Raw genomic sequence first — 20,809 nt, 5'->3', positions numbered from 1 at the left:
GCTTCATGATAGCTCCTAGATATTGAGCAACTTCCTCTCCAGTTACTTCTTCATCCTCTTCAGATGAAGAATAGTTTTTAGAGCTCATGAATGGATGAAAGAGGTTTAATGGAATCTCTATGGTCTCTATATGAGCCTTAGATTCCTTTAGGTCCTCAAAAAGGAACTTTTTCTTGTCTGGGAGACGTCCCATGAGGTCTTCCTCCTTGGGATTCACGTCCTCCCCTTCCGCCTTGGATTCGGCCATATTGACAATATCAATGGCCTTGCACTCTCTTTTTGGATTCTCTTTAGTATTGCTTGGGAGAGTACTAGGAGGAGTTTCAATGACTTTCTCACTCAGCTGTCCCACTTGTGCCTCCAAATTTCTAATGGAGGACCTTGTTTCACTCATGAAACTTAAAGTGGCCTTAGACAGATCAAAGACTATGTTTGCTAAGCTAGAGGTACTCTGCTCAGAATTCTCTATCTGTTGCTGAGAAGATGATGGAAAAGGCTTGCTATTGCTGAGCCTGTTTCGTCCACCATTATTAAAGCCTTGTTGGGGCTTTTGTTGATCCTTCCACGAGAAATTTGGATGATTTCTCCATGAGGAATTATAGGTGTTTCCATAAGGTTCACCCATGTAATTTACCTCTGCTATTGCAGGGTTCTCAAGATCATAAGCTTCTTCTTCAGAAGATGCCTCTTTAGTACTGTTGGATGCATTTTGCCATCCATTCAGACTTTGAGAAATCATGTTGACTTGCTGAGTCAACATTTTGTTCTAAGCCAATATAGCATTCAGAGCATCAATTTCAAGAACTCCATTCCTCTGAGGCATCCCATTATTCACAGAATTTCTCTCAGAAGTGTACATAAATTGGTTATTTGTAACCATGTCAATAAGTTCTTGAGCTTCTGCAGGCATTTTCGTTAGGTGAATGGATCCACCTGCCGAATGGTCTAGTGATATCTTGGAGAACTCAAATAGACCATAATAGAATATATCCAGAATGGTCCACTCTAAAAGCATGTCAGAAGGACACTTTTTGGTCATTTGCTTGTATCTTTCCCAAGCTTCATAGAGGGATTCACCATCTTTTTGTTTGAAGGTCTGAACATCCACTCTAAGCTTGCTCAGCTTTTGAGGAGGCAAGAACTTAGCCAAGAAGGCCGTGACCAGCTTATCACAAGAGTCTAGGATATCTTTAGGTTGTGAGTCCAACCATGTTCTAGCTCTGTCTCTTACAGCAAAAGGGAAAAGCATGAGCCTGTAGACTTCAGGATCTACTCCATTAGTCTTAACAGTCTCACAGATCTCCAAGAACTCAGTTAAAAACTGATAGGGATCTTCTGATGGAAGTCCATGGAACTTGCAGTTCTGTTGCATTAGAGCAACTAGTTGAGGTTTCAGCTCAAAATTATTTGCTCCAATGGCAGGGATTGAGATGCTTCTTCCATCAAACTTGGAAGTAGGTGTCGTATAGTCACCAAGCATCCTCCTTACATTATTGTTGTTGGGTTCGGCTGTCATATCCTTTTCTTGTTTGAAAATTTTAGTGAGGGGTCTCTGGATTGTTGTATTTTAGCTTCTCTTAGTTTCCTCTTCAGAGTCCTTTTAGGTTTAGGGTCATCTTCAACAAGAATGCCTTTTTCCTTGTTCCTGCTCATATGAAAAAGAAGAGAATAGAAAATGAAGAGGAATCCTCTATGTCACAGTATAGAGATTCCTTTATGTTAGTAGAAGAAGGAAGGAATAAAAGAAGGAAAAGGTAAGAATCCAAACACAAAAGGGAGGATATGTTTGAATTCTTGAGTAGAGGAGAAGTGTTAGTAGATAAATAAATAAATAGAAAAAGATGGGAGAGAAAGGTAGTTAATTAAAAAAAAATTTTTTTGAAAAAGAGGGAGGTGATTTTCGAAAATTTGAAAGAGAAAGGTAGTTAGATGATTTTAAAAAAGATAAGAAGAAAACAAAAAGTTAATTAGTTAGTTTAAAAAAAAGATTTGAAAATCAATTTTGAAAAGATAAGAAGATAGAAAAGATTTTTAAAATTGAATTTTTTTTTTGAAAAAGATATGATTGAAAAGATATGATTGAAATTTATTTTGAAAAAGATTTAATTTTTAGAATTAAAATTGATTACTTGACTAATAAGAAACTAAAAGATATGATTCTAGAATTTAAAGATTGAACCTTTCTTAACAAGAAAGTAACAAACTTCAAATTTTTGAATCAATCACATTAATTGTTAGCAAAGTTTCGAAAATTATGAGATAAAATTAAGAAAAAGATTTTGAAAAAATATTTTCAAATTTTCGAAAAACATAAAAAAATGAAAAATATTTGATTTTTGAAAAAGTTTTGAAAAGATAAGATTTTTAAAATTGAAAATTTGACTTGACTTATAAGAAATAGCTAATTTTTTTAAAACTTGTTGGCTAAGTCAATTCAAATTTTTGAAATTTATGAGAAAAAAAGGAAAAGATATTTTTTTTATTTTTGAATTTTTAATGAGGAGAGAGAAAAACACAAAAAATGACTCACAACATGAAAATTATGAATCAAAACACATGATGCATGCAAGAACACTATGAATGTCAAGATGAACACCAAGAACACTTTGAAGATCAAGATGAACATCAAGATTTATTTTTGAAAAATTTTCAAGAAAAGAAAAACATGTAAGACACCAAACTTAAAGATTTTTCATGTTTAAACACTATGAATGCAAAAATGCATATGAAAAACAAAAAAAGACACAAAACAAGAAAATATGAAGATCAAACAAGAAGACTTATCAAGAACAACTTGGAGATCATGAAGAACACATGCATGAATTTTCGAAAAATGCATAAATTTTAAAAACATGCAATTGACACCAAACTTAAAAATTGACACTAGACTCAAGCAAGAAACACAAAATATTTTTTATTTTTATGATTTTCTAAATTTTTTTTGTATTTTTATTAATTAAATTTTTTTCGAAAAATTATTTTTTTAGCAAATGAAAACAAATAAAAAATCTTTTGAAAGATTTTTGAAAAGAAAATTACCTAATCTGAGCAACAAGATGAACCGTCAATTGTCCAAACTCGAACAATCCCCGGCAACGGCGCCAAAAACTTGGTGCACGAAATTGTGATACTTTGTCACAACTCCGCACAACTAACCAACAAGTGCACTGGGTCGTCCAAGTAATACCTTACGTGAGTAAGGGTTGATCCCACGGAGATTGTTGGTATGAAGCAAGCTATGGTCATCTTGTAAATCTCAGTTAGGCAGATTCAAATGGTTTATAATAGTTTTGAAAATAATAATAAATAAAGCATAAAATAGAGATAGAAATACTTATGTAACTCCTTGGTAGAAATTTCAGATAAACGTATGGAGATGCTGTGTTCCTTTTGAATCTCTGCTTTCCTACTATTTTCATCCAATCCTTCTTACTCATTTCCATGGCAAGCTGTATGTAGGGCATCACCGTTGTCAATGGCTACTTCCCATCCTCTCATTGAAAATGGTTCAAATGCTCTGTCTCGGCATGGCTAATCATCTGTCGGTTCTCGATCATGTCGGAATAGAATCCATTGATTCTTTTGCGTCTGTCACCACGCCCAACAATCGCGAGTTTGAAGCTCGTCACAGTCATGCAATCCCTGAATCCTACTTGGAATACCACAGACAAGGTTTAGACCTTCCAGATTCTCAAGAATGGCAGCCAATAATTCTAGCTTATACCACGAAGACTCTGATCAATGAATCTAAGAGATATGCGCTCGGTCTAAGGTAGAACAGAAGTGGTTGTCAGTCATGCGTTCATAGGTGAAAATGATGATAAGTGTCACGGATCACCATATTCATCATGTTGAAGTGCAACGAATATCTTAGAATAAGAATAAGCTGAATTGAATAGAAAATAGTAGTAATTGCATTAAAACTCGAGGTACAGCAGAGCTCCACACCCTTAATCTATGGTGTGTAGAAACTCCACCGTTGAAAATACATAAGTGGTGGTCCAGGCATGGCCGAGAGGCCATCCTCCAAATTCTAAGAACTAAACGTCCAAAGATTCTTTTACAATAGTAAAAAATTCTATTTATACTAAACTAGCTACTAGGGTTTATAGAAATAAGTGATTGATGCAGAAATCCACTTCCGGGGCCCACTTGGTGTGTGCTTGGGCTGAGCTTGAGCTTTACACGTGTAGAGGCTTCTCTTGGAGTTAAACAACAAGTTGTAACGTGTTTTTGGCATTTAACTCTGGTTTGTGACGTGTTTCTGGCGTTTGACTCCAGAATGCAGCATGGAACTGGTGTTGGATTCTAGTTTGCGTCATCTAAGCTTGAACAAAGTATGAACCATTATATATTGTCGAAAAGCCCTGGATGTCTACTTTCCAACGCCGTTGAAGGCGTGCCATTTGGAGTTATTTAGCTCCAGAAAATCTATTTCGAGTGCAAGGAGGTCAGAATCCAACAACATCTGTAGTCCTTTGTCAACCTCCTATCAGATTTTTGCTCAGGTCCCTCAATTTCAACCAGAAAATACCTGAAATCACAGAAAAACACACAAACTCATTGTAAAGTCCAGAAATGTGAATTTTTCATAAAAACTAATGAAAACATCCCTAAAAGTAGCTAGATCCTACTAAAAACTACCTAAAAATAATGCCAAAAAGCGTATAAATTATCCGCTCATCAGAGAGCGTAGACACTTGGGATAAGGTGATCAACAGATTTCTGATCAAATTCTTTGCTCCTCAAAGGTTGACTAAGCTATGGACGGATGTTCAGACCTTCAGGCAGAGACAGGAAAAATCTCTCTATGAAGCCAGGAAAAGGTACAAGCTAATGCTCAAGAAGTGTCCTCCTAATATGTTCTTAAATTGGATTCAGTTTCAAATATTCTATAGTGGAGTTTCTGAGACTACCAGGATGTCTCTAGATGATTCTGCTGGAGGCTCACTTCATATGAAGACCCCTGATGAGTCTATGGAGTTGATTGATATGGTTGCTAATAACCAATATTTATACTCTTCTAAAAGGACCTCAATGAAGAAGGGAGTCATAGAGTCGGATACCTTGGATGCTATTCTTGTCTAGAACAAAGCTATGTCTCAGCAAATCAATGTTCTTACACAAAACTTGATTGGAATGCAAGCCTTAGCCGTTAATGCTCAAGATACTTCATATGATATGAATGGTGGCTTCCCTCAATGTGAGACGTATGACTATGGCCAATATGTTCCTGAATAGGTTAACCACATGGGATACTCCTCCGGACCCTTCAACAATGACCCCTATTCCAAGACTTTTAATCAAGGGTGGAAAAATCAACCAAACTTTGGATGGAGAGAACAACCTCAGAGGCAACCACCAAATTTTGTCCACAATTCTAAGGGTAATTTCAATTAGAATTATTTCAACAACCACCCATTCCAACATGGTCAACCTCAGAGTTCCCTGACTTGGCTTCTATTGTGGTAGAGCTCTCCAAGAATCAACAAAATTTTATACAGGAAACTAGAGCCTCACTTAGAAACTTGGAGGCCCAAATGGGTCAGTTAAGCAAGCAAGCACCAGAGAGGCCTACTGATACTCCTTGATGCATATGAATCATTGTTGGTTTTACTTATTATTTTTAGTAGCTTTTAGTTTGTTTTCATGAATTTTCCATATTAATAAACAAGCAATTGAATGATCTATTTTTTACATGCTTTGATGCATCAAGTACTAGTTGAATTATGGTCATTGCATGAAAATAATACAAGAAGATGATACTGCTTTTAAATGAATGAATATCTTGTGATTATTCATGGAATGGCAAAAATTTGATGCAAGTTCTATGGCTAATGATAGGTGGAGCAGAGCCTTGGAGAAAAGTGAAGAGCAATGAAGGCGTTGGCAACTTGGTCCTGGGCGTTGACAACGCCTTCCTTATTTCAACTATGAAGGAGTTGGCAACTTGGTTTTGAAGTTAGGAACTCCTTCTTTATTTCAAAATTGAAGGCGTTGCCAACTTGGTTTTGAAGTTAGCAACTCCTTCCTTATTCCAACTATGAAGGAGTTGGTAACTTGGTTTTGATGTTAGCAACTCCTTCCTTATTTCAACTATGAAGGAGTTGGCAACTTGGATTCAAAGTTAGCAACGCCTTCCTTTTCTCTCAAGCACACAAATTGAAGATCAAGCTCTATAAAGGCATTGGAAACTCAACCCTGGGCATTAACAATGCCTTCACCATCTCAAAATCAAAAGAGTTGCCAACTTGGAACTCATGTTAGCAATGCCAACAACTTCAACTCGTGGAGGATTTTATGAAGGCGTTACCAACGCCAGAGTAGAAAGGTGTTATCACCACTAACGTCCGTGATATTGAATCAGGAAAATTTTGCAGGTCACGCAACTTTCTTACCACTTTGTTTAGATGATTTTGAATAGTTTGACGCGTTGGTTGCATGGTCGCAATTGGTGCAGCAATTAGAGCTCCAGATTGAGAGATATGGTGGATTTAATATCAAAGTGAAAAGGGTTTGTTAGGTTTTGTTTTTCCTTCTTCTTCCTTAGCGAGAAACTGAATTGGGAAGGGAAGAAGACTGAATGCTTCATTTATATGCAGGGCCTTGGACACGGTTTGGACCCAATCCTTCCGGTTTGGCCTGTTAGCTCGATTTGGGTCCAAAATCTTTAAAATAAGTGTTAAAGTTTGTATTTTAAATATTTTTACCTCCTCAAAGTATAAAATTTAATTTCTTAAGTTCTTTGAATAATAATTAATTTATTAGCTAATTATTTATTAATTACCTAGGGTTTATATTCTACCCACCTAATAAAAATCTTCGTCTTCAAAAATATCGATCACCACAAAACTAGGCGAGAGTAGTTCTCTTTTAACACAACGCATAGCTTCCCTAAACCTTTGCCAATCTTTGCAACACCTTGTCTCCCGCACTCCTCCTCATATCTTAGTAGTCCTAATGTCTTCACAATCAACGTGCCTCCACTACTGCACTCTAATTCGTTGGTCGTTAAGAATTTGATTATTCGCCTCATGCCAACCGAAATCTCCTTAAACTCTACAAGCTCTAATGGCAATACCCTACTTGGCACAATTCAGCTTTGTTCTAAATTTAACACTAAGCTTGACAATTCAGTCATAATGTCGACTCGAAGTCCACCCTCACACTTGATACACCTCCACTCTTCATAGCCTTCTGGAGCTCCTTGGCAAATCCTCAAAATTCAATACAGCTCTTTAAACTTCTTGGTGTATTCAGCGACAATCATTGAGCCTTGCTTCAACTACATCAACTTCAACTCTTTAGCCACCTTAACCGACTTTTAAATATACTTTTTTCTAGAATTCGACTAGGAAAATATCACAAGTTATCACAGAATTGTCTGGGTGTAGTAGGCCACGAGTTCCCTACCACTAGAACTGAGCTTCCCCCATCAGCTGGTACATAGCAAATTCAACATACTGATCCTTAAGCACTTGTTGCGCTTGCAAGGCTTTTACCATAGCCTGAAACCAATTATCTGCATCCATGAGGTTTGTTGTCCCTCTAAAGATTAGTGGATTTACCTTCTGGAAGGTAGCTAAAGCTATCGGTCCATTATCACCATTTTCGCAATTACCATTCCCAGCTTGTTGGCCAAGTACCTGAGCGGTGGCCTACAAAGCAATAGCCATGTTCTCTAGTGCAGCCATGAAGGGCACGAGGTTATTTTCTATCGTTTAAGGTCCCTCACTACCACTCTGACCTCTTCCTTGGCCGTGTCCATGTCTTCGAGTCGCCATTTGGTTCCTATTCACACCAAACAAGTGATACCAAGGTGATTAGTCTCAATATCTCAAGCCTAGTGCTTCAAAGTCCCAAATGCATGCTCTTGAACAAATATGCCACATATATCAGTTAGGTATCCTAATTTTCATATATACATACATGTAGAGTATGCCCAGAAGTATAGTCAGTCTGTCCCTCAAGCTTTACAGTAACGAACTGCTCTAATAATGGTACACAAAATCGTAATATACAACTTCGTGCAGCTGACCAGCAAGTGCACTGGGCCGTCCAAGTAATACCTTACGTGAGTAAGGATCGATCCCATGGAGATTGCCGGCTTGAAGCAAGGTATGGTTATCTTGTAACTCTTAGTTAGGAGATTAAGGATAAAAATGATTTTTCGTTTATGAAGAATAAATAACATGAAATAAAAAGTACTTGTGATTCAGTAATAAGGAACAGGTTGAGGTTTTGAAGATGCTCTGTTTTCTGAATCCCTGCTTTGCTACTGTTGTTTTCTTCACGCACGCAAGGCTCCTTCCATGGCAAGCTGTATGTTGGTGGATCACTGTTGTCAATTGCTACCATCTGTTCTCTCAGTGAAAATGGTCTGACTACGGGTTACGTAGGGCTAATCATCTGTCAGTTCTCACTCGTGCTAGAATAGGATCCATTGATCCTTTTGCACATTGTCACTGCGCCCAACATTTGTGAGTTTGAAGCTCGTCACAGTCACCCCTTCCCAGATCCTACTCGGAATACCACAGACAAGGTTTAGACTTTCTGGATCTCAAGAGTGCTGCCAATAGATTCTAGCTTATACCACTAAGACTTTGGTTTCACGGATTTGAACACTCTGTTATCAGGAGAAGCAATCAAGCTCGTGAACCAGAAACCCAAGAGATACACACTCAATCTAAGGTAGAACGGAGGTGGTTGTCAGGCACGCGTTCATAAGTTGAGAATGGTGATGAGTGTCACGGATCATCATATTCATTATGTTGAATTTCGAATGAATATCTTAGAATAGAAACAAGCGTGATTGAATGGAAAAACAGAAATAATTGCATTAATCCATCGAGACATAGCAGAGCTCCTCACCCCCAACCATGGGGTTTAGAGACTCATGCCATAGAAGATACAAATTCAGATGTAAAATTTCATGAGGTACAAAATGAATCTCTAAAAGTAGTTTTTATACTCAACTAGTAACCTAGGTTTACAAAAAATGAGCAAACTAAGATAAATAGTGCAGAAATCCACTTTCGGGGCCTACTTGGTGTGTGTTTGGGCTGAGCATTGAAGCTTTCACGTGCATAGGCTATTCCTGGAGTTAAACGCCAGCTTTGGTGCCAGTTTGGGCATTTAACTACAACTTTTATGCCAGTTCTAACGTTTAACGCCATAAAAGGGTAAGAAGCTGGCGTTTAAACGCCAGTTTGCGCTATCAAATCTCGGGCGAAGTATGGACAATTACACAATTGCTGGAAAGCCCAAGATGTCTACTTTCCAACGCAATTGTGAGCGCGCCAATTGGGTTTCTGTAGCTCCAAAGAATCCATTTTGCGTGCAGGAGGGTCAGAATCCAACAGCATCTGTAGTCCTTTTTTAGCCTCTGAATCAGATTTTTGCTTAAGTCCCTCAATTTCAGCCAGAAAATACATGAAATCACAGACAAACACACAAACTCATAGTAAAGTCCAGAAATGTGATTTTTGCATAAAAACTAATAAAAATATACTAAAAATAACTAAAGCACACTAAAAACTACATGAAAATACCCCAAAAGTGTATAAAATATTTGCTCATCACAACACCAAACTTAAACTGTTGCTTGTCCCCAAGCAACTAGATAAATAAAATAGGATAGAAAGAAAATCAAGAGGTAATACATCTCAGAGTTTTAAGTGAAGCTCAGATTCTAATTAGATGAGCGGGGCTAGTAGATTTTTGCTCCTGAACAGTTTTGGCATCTTAATTTATTCTTTGAAGCTTAGAATGATTGGCATCTATAGGGACTCAGAATTCAGATAGTGTTATTGATTCTCCTAGTTTAATATGTTGATTCTTGAACACAGCTACTTTATGAGTCTTGGTGTGACCCCAAGCACTTTGTTTTCCCATTAATACTACAGGATACATAAATGCCACAGACACATAACTGGGTGAACCTTTCAGATTGTGACTCAGCTTTGCTAGAGTCCCTCGTTAGAGGTGCCCAAAGTTCTTAGGCATTCTCTTTTGCTTTGTATCACGACTTTAACCACTCAGTCTCAAGCGTTTCACTTAAACCTTCATGACACAAGCACATGGTTAGGGACAGCTTGATTTAGCCGCTTAGGCCAGGATTTTACTCTTTTGGGCCCTCCTATCCATTAATGCTCAAAGCCTTGGATCCTTTTTACCCTTGCCTTTTGGTTTAAAGGGCTATTGGATTTTTCTTTATTTTTTTTGTTTTTTTAATAGCTTTGTATTTTTACTGCTTTTTCTTACTTCAAGAATCAATTTTATGATTTTTCAGATTATCAATAACATTTCTCTTTCTTTTCATCATTCTTTCAAGAGCCACCAATTTTAACATTCATAAACTTCACTATCAAAAAATATGCACTGTTCAAGCATTCATTCAAAAGACAAAAAGTGTTGCCACCACATAAAAATAATTAGAATTTTTCTTATTGAAAACTTGAAATAATTGCCTCCTTATTCTAAAGAAAATCTACTTTGTTATTCATGTTTAGTGATGATAAGAGGAATAAATTATAGCTTACTTCGAGATAATAAAAATAAAAATAAAAATAAAGATCCTAATTACTAATACTCATGTAATTCTTAAAATAGGTTTCTAATAATAAAAGTTATCACAGGTTTAAGATTAGGACTCAACAACCTTTATCTTGGGAGATGGATGCTCCTTCAATCTGTGGGATGTCTGGTCCCTCAAGGGAGAGCTTTTGGCGCTTCAGCTCCTGTAGCTCACGCCCTTGCTTTTCTTGTTCCTTAAGCAGCTTGCAGAGCATGCTATTTTGATTTTGCTGTTCTTCCATAACTTGATCCATAGCTTCTTGCAGCTTGGTGACAGATGCTTCTAGGCGGGTCCAGTAGTCAATTTAAGGGATTTCTGGGAGGAACTTCTGTGCCCTCCTCTTGATGGAGTTATCGTGTACTTGTTGTCCCTCCATTGACTTTTTAGTGATTGGATGCTCGACTGAGATGAACTCATCCAGTCCCGTCTTTACCCCAGCATCTTTACATAGCAGAGATATTAAGCTTGGGTAAGCCAATTTGGCTTCAGTGGAGTTCTTATTTGTAATTGTATAAATCTCACAAGAAATCAGATGATGAATCTCCACTTCGTTTCCCAGCATAATGCAATGAATCATCACTGCTCTTTTGATAGTGACCTCAGAGCGGTTGCTAGTGGGCAGTATAGAATGCCCAATGAAGTCCAACCAGCCCCTAGCGACTGGTTTGAGATCTCCTCTCTCGAGTTGGTTTGGGACACCTTTTGAGTTGGTTATCCACTTAGTTCCAGGGAGGCATATGTCCTCTAGAACTCGGTCCAAGCACTTATCTACTCTCACCATTTACCTATTAAAGGATTCTGGATCATCTTGTAATTGAGGCAGCTTGAAGACCTCTCTTCTTTTGTCAAGGTGGAAGTAAATAGTCTTCCCTCTGACCATAGTTCGAAAGGTGTGGAAGGAAGTTCCCGTCATTCTCTGCTTATCTGTTAACCACAGATTTGAGTAAAATTCCTGGACCATATTTCTTTCCACCTTTGTCTCAGGATTAGCTAGGATTTCCCATCCTCTATTTTGAATATGTTCTTGGATCTCCGGATATTCGTCTTCTTTCAGATCGAACATAACTTCCAGGATCACTGACCTCATACCCATTATTTTGTGGTAACAGTCTGCATGTTCTTTGGTTAAGAACCTCTCTTGATTCCAAAGTGGTTTTGGATTATTCTCTTTCTTGCCTCTTAGAGTGGTTTGTTTTCCTTTAGGAGCCGTGATCTTGGTGAATTTTTGCTCAGTGATCACGGAAAAACACACCAAACATTGAAGTTTGCTTGTCCTCAAGCAAAAGAAAGGAAAGGAGAGGAATAGAGGGGAGACAGATTCGAATGGTGGATTGAGGGGGATGGCCGAACGTGTATTTAAAAGGGAGGGGTGGGTTTCAAAAATTTTGAAAAAGATATGATAGAAAGATATGATTTGGAAAAGATGAATCTTGATATAAAAAAGATGAGATTTTAAAATTCAAAAGATATGGAAAAGATATAAAGAAGTTAAATCTGAATTTTTATTGATGCATCTAAGAATTAAAAGATGATATGATGAGTTGGAAAAGATTTGGAAATAAATTGAAAAGATAAATGAGTTTTTGAAAAAGATTTGAAAGGGATTTTGAAAGAAAATTAAAAAAGAATCTAGAAGATTATTAAATTTTTAAAAATTGAATTTGAGAGATGAAAACTTGTGACATGTTTATGCAGAAAATTATGAATTAAAACATGAAAATTTGAAAAGAATTGAAGTGGAAATAAAATCACCTCTCTCTGTCCTTTCTAGCGTTAAACGCCTAGAATGTTATCCATTATGGCATTTAACACCCAATTGTTGGCCATTTTTGGCTTTTAACGCCCAATCAGGTACCCTGACTGGCGTTAAACGCCAGAAATCTTTTATCACTGGGTGTTTTTCTAAACGCCCAGTATGCTGCAATTATGGAGTTAAACGCCTAGAATGGTACCCATTCTGGTGTTTAACACCCATAAAGGTATCTTTTCTGGCGTTAAAACGCCCAAAATGATACCCATTCTGGCATTTAACACCCAAAATACCTCTTACCGGTGTTTTCAAGCCAGTGAGCTCTTTTTCTCTACTTTGTGCTCTAAATCCTTCTATAACTCTGTAAACTTCTGCATTTAGACAATCAACCTTGAAGATAATTTATATTAAACTCCTATAATTATAATTTAAATAACAAGAACCTTTGCTAATGACTGGGTTGCCTCCCAGCAAGCGCTTCTTTATTGTCTTTAGCTAGACTCTTACTGAGCTTTAGTCTAGTCGCAATTTTTAGCATTCTTGCTCAACATTGCTTTCAAGATAATGTTTTGACTCTCTGTCCATTAACAATGAACTTTTTGTCAGAGTCAACATCCTGAAGCTCTATATATCCATATGTTGACACACTTGTGATCACATATGGTCCCCTCCACCGAAATTTTAATTTCCCGGGCAACAATCTGAGCCTAGAGTTAAACAGCAGAACCTTCTGCCCTGGCTCAAAGACTCTGGATGACAGTTTCTTGTCATACTACCATTTTGCTTTCTCTTTGTAAATTTTTGCATTTTTCGAAAGCATTGAGTCTAAATTCCTATAGCTCATTCAATTGGAGCAATTTCTTCTCTCTAGCTAACTTGGTATCAAGGTTTAAGAATCTGGTTGCCTAGTAGGCCTTGTGCTCCAATTCCACTGGCAGGTGACTATCTTTTCCATACACAAGCTGGTATGGAGAGGTCCCTATAGGAGTTTTGAATGCAGTTCTGTATGCCCATAGAGCATCATCTAGACTCCTTGCCCAATCCTTTCTACGGGTGCTTACCGTCCGTTCCAGGATTCGTTTTAGTTCTCTATTTGAGACTTCAGCCTGCCCATTTGTCTGTGGATGATATGGAGTTGCCACTTTGTGGTTAATTCCATATCGAATCAGAGCAGAGTCAAGCTATTTATTGCAGAAATGAGTTCCTCCATCACTGATTAGTATTCTTGGGACACCAGATCTGCTGAAGATATGCTTCTGTAGGAACTTCAGCACTGTCTTAGTATCATTAATGGGTGTGGCAATTGCCTCTACGCATTTAGATACATAATCTACTGCCACTAGTATGTAAGTGTTTGAGTATGATGGTGGGAAAGACCCCATGAAGTCAATACCCCATACATCAAACAACCCAATCTCTAAGATCCCTTGCTGAGGCATGGCATAACCGTGAGGCAGATTACTAGCTCTTTGGCACTGTCACAGCTACGTACAAACTCTCGGGAGTCTCTATAGAGAGTGGGCCAGTAGAAACCACATTGGAGGACTCTTGTGGCTATCCGCTCACTTCCGAAATGTCCTCCATATTGTGATCCATGGCAACGCCATAGGATCTTTTGTGCCTCTTCTCTGGGCACACACCTACGGATCATTCCGTCTGCACATCTCTTAAAGAGATATGGTTCATCCCACAGGTAGTACTTAGCACTAGTAACTAATTTTTTTGTTTGCTACCTGCTGTACTCTTTGGGTATGAATCTTACTACTTTATAGTTTGCAATGTCTGCGAACCACGGTACTTCCTGAATGGCAAAGAGTTGCTCATCCGGGAAGGTTTCAGAGATCTCAGTAGAGGGGTGGGACGTCCCTTCTATTGGTTCTATTTGGGACAGGTGATCTGCTACTTGGTTCTCTGTCCCTTTTCTGTCTCTTATTTCTATATCAAACTCTTGCAGAAGCAACACCCATCTTATGAGCCTGGGTTTTGAATCCTGCTTTTTGAGTAGATATTTAAGAGCAGTATGGTCAGTATACACAATCACTTTTGAACCTACTAAATAGGATCTAAACTTGTTAATGGCATAAACCACTGCAAGCAGCTCTTTTTCTGTGGTTGTGTAATTCTTCTGTGCATCATTCAGAACACGGCTAGCATAGTAAATGACGTGCAGAAGCTTGTTATGCCATTGTCCTAATACTGCACCAATAGCATGGTCACTGGCATCACACATTAATTCGAATGGTAATGTTCAGTCTGGTGCAGAAATGACAGGTGCTGTGACCAACTTAGCCTTCAGAATCGCAAAGGCCTGCAAACACTCTGTGTCAAAGACAAATGGTGTATCAGTAGCTAGCAGATTAGTCAGAGGTTTTGCTATTTTTGAAAAATCCTTTATAAACCTCCTGTAAAATCCTGCATGCCCTAGAAAGCTTCTGTTTGCCTTAACATTGGCATGTGGTGGTAATTTTTCAATTACCTCCACTTTAGCCTGATCCACTTCTATCCCCTTGTTTGAAATTTTGTGCCCAACGACAATTCCTTCAGTTACCATGAAGTGACATTTCTCCCAATTTAAAACCAGGTTAGTCTCTTGGCACCTTTTCAGAACAAGTGCTAGATGGTCAAGGCAGGAGCTGAATGAGACTCCAAATACTGAGAAGTCATCCATAAAGACTTCCAGAAATTTCTCTACCATATTAGAGAAGATAGAGAGAATACACCTCTGAAAGGTTGCAGGTGCATTGCACAGACCAAAAGGCATCTTTCTGTAGGCAAATACTCCAGCTAGACATGTGAATGCTATTTTCTCTTGGTCATGTGGATCTACTGCAATTTGGTTGTAACCTGAATAGCCATCCAAAAAGCAATAGTAATCATGACCATCTAGTCTCTCTAGCATTTGGTTTATAAATGGTAAAGGAAAATGATCCTTTCTGGTGGCTGTATTGAGCCTTCTATAGTCAATACACATGCGCCACCCTGTAACTGTTCTTGTAGGAACCAGTTCATTTTTTTCATTATGAGCCACTATCATGCCTCCCTTCTTGGGGACAACTTGGAGAGGGCTCACCCAGGGGCTATCAGAAATAGGATAAATGATCCCAGCCTCTAGTAATTTAGTGACCTATTTCTGCACCACCTCCTTCATGGATGGATTCAGCCGCCGCTGTGGTTGAACCACTGGCTTGGCATCATCTTCCAATATGATCTTGTGCATGCATCCAGCTGGACTAATGCCCTTAAGATCACTTATGGACCACCCAAGAGTTGTCTTGTGTGTCCTTAGCACCTGAATCAGTGCTTCCTCTTCCTGTGGATCTAAAGCAGAGCTTATGATCACTGGAAAAGTGTCATCTTCTCCCAGAAATGCATATTTCAGGGATGGTGGTAGTGGTTTGAGCTCAGGTTTAGGGGGTTTCTCCTTCTTATGAGGAGTTATCAGAGGTTCTTCTGTTTTCTTTGATTCTTCCAGATTGAGCTGAACATCTTTAAAGATGTCCTCTAGCTCTTTTTCGAGACTCTCAGTCATATTGACTTCTTCCACCAGGGAGTCAATAATATCAACCCTCATGCAGTCTTTTGATGTGTCTGGATGCTGTATAGCTCTAACAACATTCAACTTAAACTCATCCTCATTGACTCTCAGGGTCACCTCCCCTTTTTGGACATCAATGAGGGTTCGTCCAGTTGCTAGGAAAAGTCTTTCTAGAATCAGAGCTGCACTCTTGTGCTCCTCCATTTCCAGCACTGCAAAGTCAGTGGGAAAGGCAAATGGCCCAACCTTGACAATCATGTCCTCAATCACGTCTGATGGCATTTTAATAGAGCCATCAGCAAGTTGGAGACATATCCGGAGTCAAACCAAGCTTTCTGATAGTGGATGCAGGTATCAGGTTGATACTTGCCCCTAGAACACATAGAGCTGTCTTGGTACAAGCACCCTCTAATGTGCATGGTATCATAAAGCTTCCGGGGTCTTTAAGCTTTTCTGGTAAGCTTTTCAGAATGACTGCACTGCATTCTTTAGTGAGGAGAACTTTTTCAGTTTCTCTCCAATCCTTCTTATGACTTAAGATCTCTTTCATGAACTTAGCATAAGAGGGTATTTGCTCAAGTGCCTCTGCAAATGGGATCTTTATTTCAAGAGTCCTGAGATAGTCTGCAAAGCGGAAAAATTGTTTATCCTATTCTGCTTGGCGAAGTTCTTGAGGATAAGGCATCTTGGCTTTGTATTCTTCAACCTTAGTTTTGTTTCAGGTTTATTTCCTACAGAAGTGGTTGGAGAAGCCTTTTTAGGGGGGTTACTATCAGCACTTGCAGGTGTCTGATCCCTCATTGGCGTTTGAACGCCATGATTAGGGGTTGGATGGGCGTTTAACGCCAATTTTCCACCTTTTTCTAGCATTTGAACGCCAGAACTGGTCATGGATTGGGCGTTCAATGCTAGTTTTTCACCCTTTTCTGGCATTTGAATGCCAGGAATGGGCATCCACTGGGCGTTTAATGCCAATTTTTCACCCTTTTCTGGCTTTTGAACGCCAGAATTATTCCTCTCAGGGCTCTTACTATCCTTAGAGGGATTTTTGGCAGTGGTTTTCTCATCTTCTGTTGGTTGTTCATTCCTTGACTTTCTGTTGCCTTGAATTGAGACATTTAATGTCTTCCCACTCTTTAATTGAACAGCATGGCATTCTTCTGTTATTTGTCTGGATAACTACTATTTTTGTTTGATTCAATTGTTTCTCCAAACTTTGGTTAGTATCCTTGGTTTCTTGTAGCATTGCCTTAAATTCTACTAGCTGTTCTGTTGGATAACATAATTGCTGATTGAATTCAGCAACTCCGTCCTCCACGCGTTTGCCTTCCTTCCATTTTTGTGCCTTCCTTCCAGTTTTGTATGTCTCCTTTTTGTCCTTTAAGTCATTCTTGCCCTATGAAACCTGAAAATACTTAACACACAAATCACGACATCGAATGGCAATAAAGGATAATTAAATTTAATATTTTTAAAGCATAGGAAACATGTTTTCACATATATCATAAAATGAGGAAGGAATAGTAAAATCATGCAATTTACATGAATAAGTGGGTGAAGATTTGATAAAAACACTCAATTTAAGCACAAGATGACTCATAAAATAGGGTTTTATAAATGCTCAACAAGGTGTCTCTCGACTTGCATCTGAAAAATAGCAGAATATATATGGAATGAGAATCGGGGGTTCTCAGGATGGTAAAGGTGCCCCCAAAGGCATTCCAAGAACTCTGATAACTCAAATAAAATGTAAACTTTATACTACCAAACCAAAAATCTCGGTACTCAATCTAAAAGATTCTTATCTAAGCTAACTATTCACTTCCTATCTCCTTCAAACCTCCCAACCACCATGCATAGAACAACCCTCATCACACCTTCACCACATGAGCGGTCTCTCAGAATACGAACACATACAAAATAGATAAGGACAGCATAGGTATAGATAGTAGTTATAGTAAACAGATCAGATAGCAGCTAACCACAGATAAGCAACTAGACAAGCCAAAACAAAGGCAAATTTATACAAAACATACAAATGCATACTATGAATGCCTAATGCTACTGGCTGTGAGATTACGTGTTGGTTAAACTGCCAAAACCCAACACACCCAGTAGCTAACCCGAATATGCTCTCTAGGTTGCACATCCACAAGAGAATCACAAACAAAAGAAAGTGTCTTTCCAACTTCTCATGGAGGTATCACAAAGGAGTGTGCCTTTTCACATCGAAGGACTGTGCATTTCCACCTTGCAACTAGAGAAAAAATGTGGGGAAAAATAATACGAAGTAGTGTGCCTTTCCAACTTCCCCACATTCATCATTCTTACCAAGCAATTAATAAACTTTCTATTCACGGTCATAAATCAAACCTCATCATTCTCCATCATGTCTTATTAATCACTTTTAATATCTCCTCAAGCTAATCATTCACTGCTCAAATCTCCTTTAATATCAATTCTACCTTCCATAATATACTTACCCTTACTCTGTAGCCTAAGACCTAGTTATTGCACCTTAAACGGGGATTTCAGAGGTTAGGAAAAGCTAGAGGAATGGTTTGAAACTTATAAATTCACCTTTAAAAAAATAGGAATTCCGCGTACGCACGTCTATGTCCGCATACGTGGAAGTGTGAAATTGGACCATCTCACGAACCTGCCCCTTATCCACATACACGAGCCCTTGGGCACGGAACCATCCCCATATCACATAACATTGCTCACTTATGCGAGCTTGTCATTTGGCCCATTCCACGTACATGCGACATCTGGGCAGAGCCCAGGGTCCACATCACATGCATGTTTGCGTACGCAAGCTCAACAGAAGTTGTAAAAAGCTGCTAAGTCAGAAAAATTGGTTTTTCACACCCAAATTTAAACACGCATAACTTTTTCGTTAAAAATAATTTTTATTCCATTTATTGAATATTATAAACTTCACGGATCTAATTTTTATTTAAAATAAGTTTTACAAGATTTATGGTTTCGGAAGCCAAGTTATGCCAGCCAAATTTGGTCAAAAATAAGTTTTTACCCAAAAATACCCAACCTCAATTTTTCCAAAATCGTCAATCCGAAAATCAATTCAACTACTACCAAATCAATACGAATTGTCCCTTCATCACTTTTTTCTCAATCAAACCACACTAATTTTTCAATTCAATTCACAATCAATCATTCACAATTCTTACCAATATCTCCATAAATCCTCATTAACATCAACAATCATTATTATTCTATAATCATCAAAATCATACTTCAACACATACAAACTCACCCAATCTTCATTCACAATTCATATACCACTCACACAATTTATTTAACATCTCAATCAGTTCAATCCTATCTTAAGGTCTACTAGCCTAAGTTTTCACATAACATTATATATTAACTACAAGAAATCAAAACCATACTTTGGTCGATTCCTCCCTAAGCTCAGAACACCTCAAAATCCTCTCTTCCACAAGTTCCAAGCCTCCAACTCTTTACCAATTGAATTCTCTCAGCTTCCAAGGCTCAAATTAAGCATCCAACAACCACCAATTTGATTCTAATTCATATAATTTAATCTAATACTACACAAGGGTTTGTTAGGTTTTGTTTTTCCTTCTTCTTCCTCAGCGTGAAACTGAATTGGGAAGGGAAGAAGGCTGAATAGTTCATTTATATGCTGAGACTTGGGCCCGGTTTGGGCCCGGTCTAATCGGTTTGGCCCATTGACCTAGTTTTGGTCCAAAATCTTTAAAATTAGTGTTAAAATTATTATTTTAAATATTTTTAACTCCTTAAAATATAAGATTTACTTTCTTAATTTCTTTGAATAATAATTTATTAGATAATTCTTTATTATTTACCCGAAGTTTTCACCTCACCCTACACTCACACACGCATGAAAGAAAAAGGAAGAAAAGAGAGAAAGAGAGCTGCGGAGAATGGGAACCACTGCTAGGGGAGGAGGACGACGCTGGTAGAGCGATGCCACCATCACTGTCGTTGTTTGTTGTGCATGGAGGATCACCGTCGACGGGTCAACAAGAAGAGAGGAGAGAGAAGGTGCTCGCAAGAGAGGGGGAGCCGATGTTGTTTTTGAGCATCGCCAAGGGGCAAAGGAGCGCGAGCTGAAGGAGCTGTCACCAACGTTCCTTGCTCTCGTGTCTCACCGAGCCGTCTCCATTGTGCTTCATCATCATCTACTGGTCATCATCGCCGTTGAGATTTTCAGCGTCGCTATCAGTAGAAATCCACGGAGAGAGGGATGACGCGCATGAAGGAGCCATCACGGGGCCTCTATTAGTGCTGCCGTTTGTTGAATCCGATTCCATCGCCGCTGTTTGGGTCACTGTGCTTTAAGTCGTCGCTGTTGGAGCTCACCAGAGTCGGCCCCTAGAGTTGAGGTTGCTCTGTTCTTGGTTTCTTTTTAGTACAGTAAGTCTCTCTACTCTAAAAACTCTTTTAGTTGTTGTTTCATTTTAAGTTGTTGAGTTTTTTGCATTGTTATTGCCATAGGGTTGAGTTTTGGTTCTTGCATGCGCATTTGGAGTTGTTCTTGTTGTTGAGGAAGCATTTTGGATCACTGGTTGTGGTTGACGCTATTGCAAACCAGGAGAAAAAGTATTTTATGGCTTTTGGGTTTTGACTATTCGAGGTAGGATTTTTTAGAGAACTTGTTTTATATTACCAAATTGTTATAAATTGATATTGATGCAAAAAAATATATTTTTGTGATTATGTGAGTCTTATGAATTGAACTAAGTTTCTCTAGATGATGGCAAATATTTCCCTGGTTGATTTATTGACTATTTGAGAGGGTTGGATATCCTGGTTTGTTGGCTGACTTTGTTGAATTAGTTCTCTTGATATTAGAAATGATTTAATATTGAAAATGATTGGATACTGGAAATAATTTTATATTGGAAATGATTTAAGGTTGAAAATGATTCAAGAA

The 20,809-nt window shown here is 38.3% G+C and overlaps 1 non-coding gene across 1 annotated transcript; it reads left to right on the top strand.

Moving 5' to 3' along the window:
- The first annotated feature begins 1,009 nt into the window (after positions 1 to 1,009).
- On the top strand, positions 1,010 to 1,117 carry LOC112713835 (small nucleolar RNA R71). The gene has a single exon (XR_003158795.1). It is a non-coding gene; the product is annotated as a small nucleolar RNA R71 (small nucleolar RNA).
- Positions 1,118 to 20,809: the final 19,692 nt, after the last annotated feature.

The sequence above is a fragment of the Arachis hypogaea genome, chromosome 9, assembly GCF_003086295.3.
Source record: "Arachis hypogaea cultivar Tifrunner chromosome 9, arahy.Tifrunner.gnm2.J5K5, whole genome shotgun sequence".
NCBI lineage: Eukaryota > Viridiplantae > Streptophyta > Magnoliopsida > Fabales > Fabaceae > Arachis > Arachis hypogaea.
Note: the sequence above shows the minus strand (reverse complement) of the source record. Positions and strands in the feature narration are given on the sequence as shown.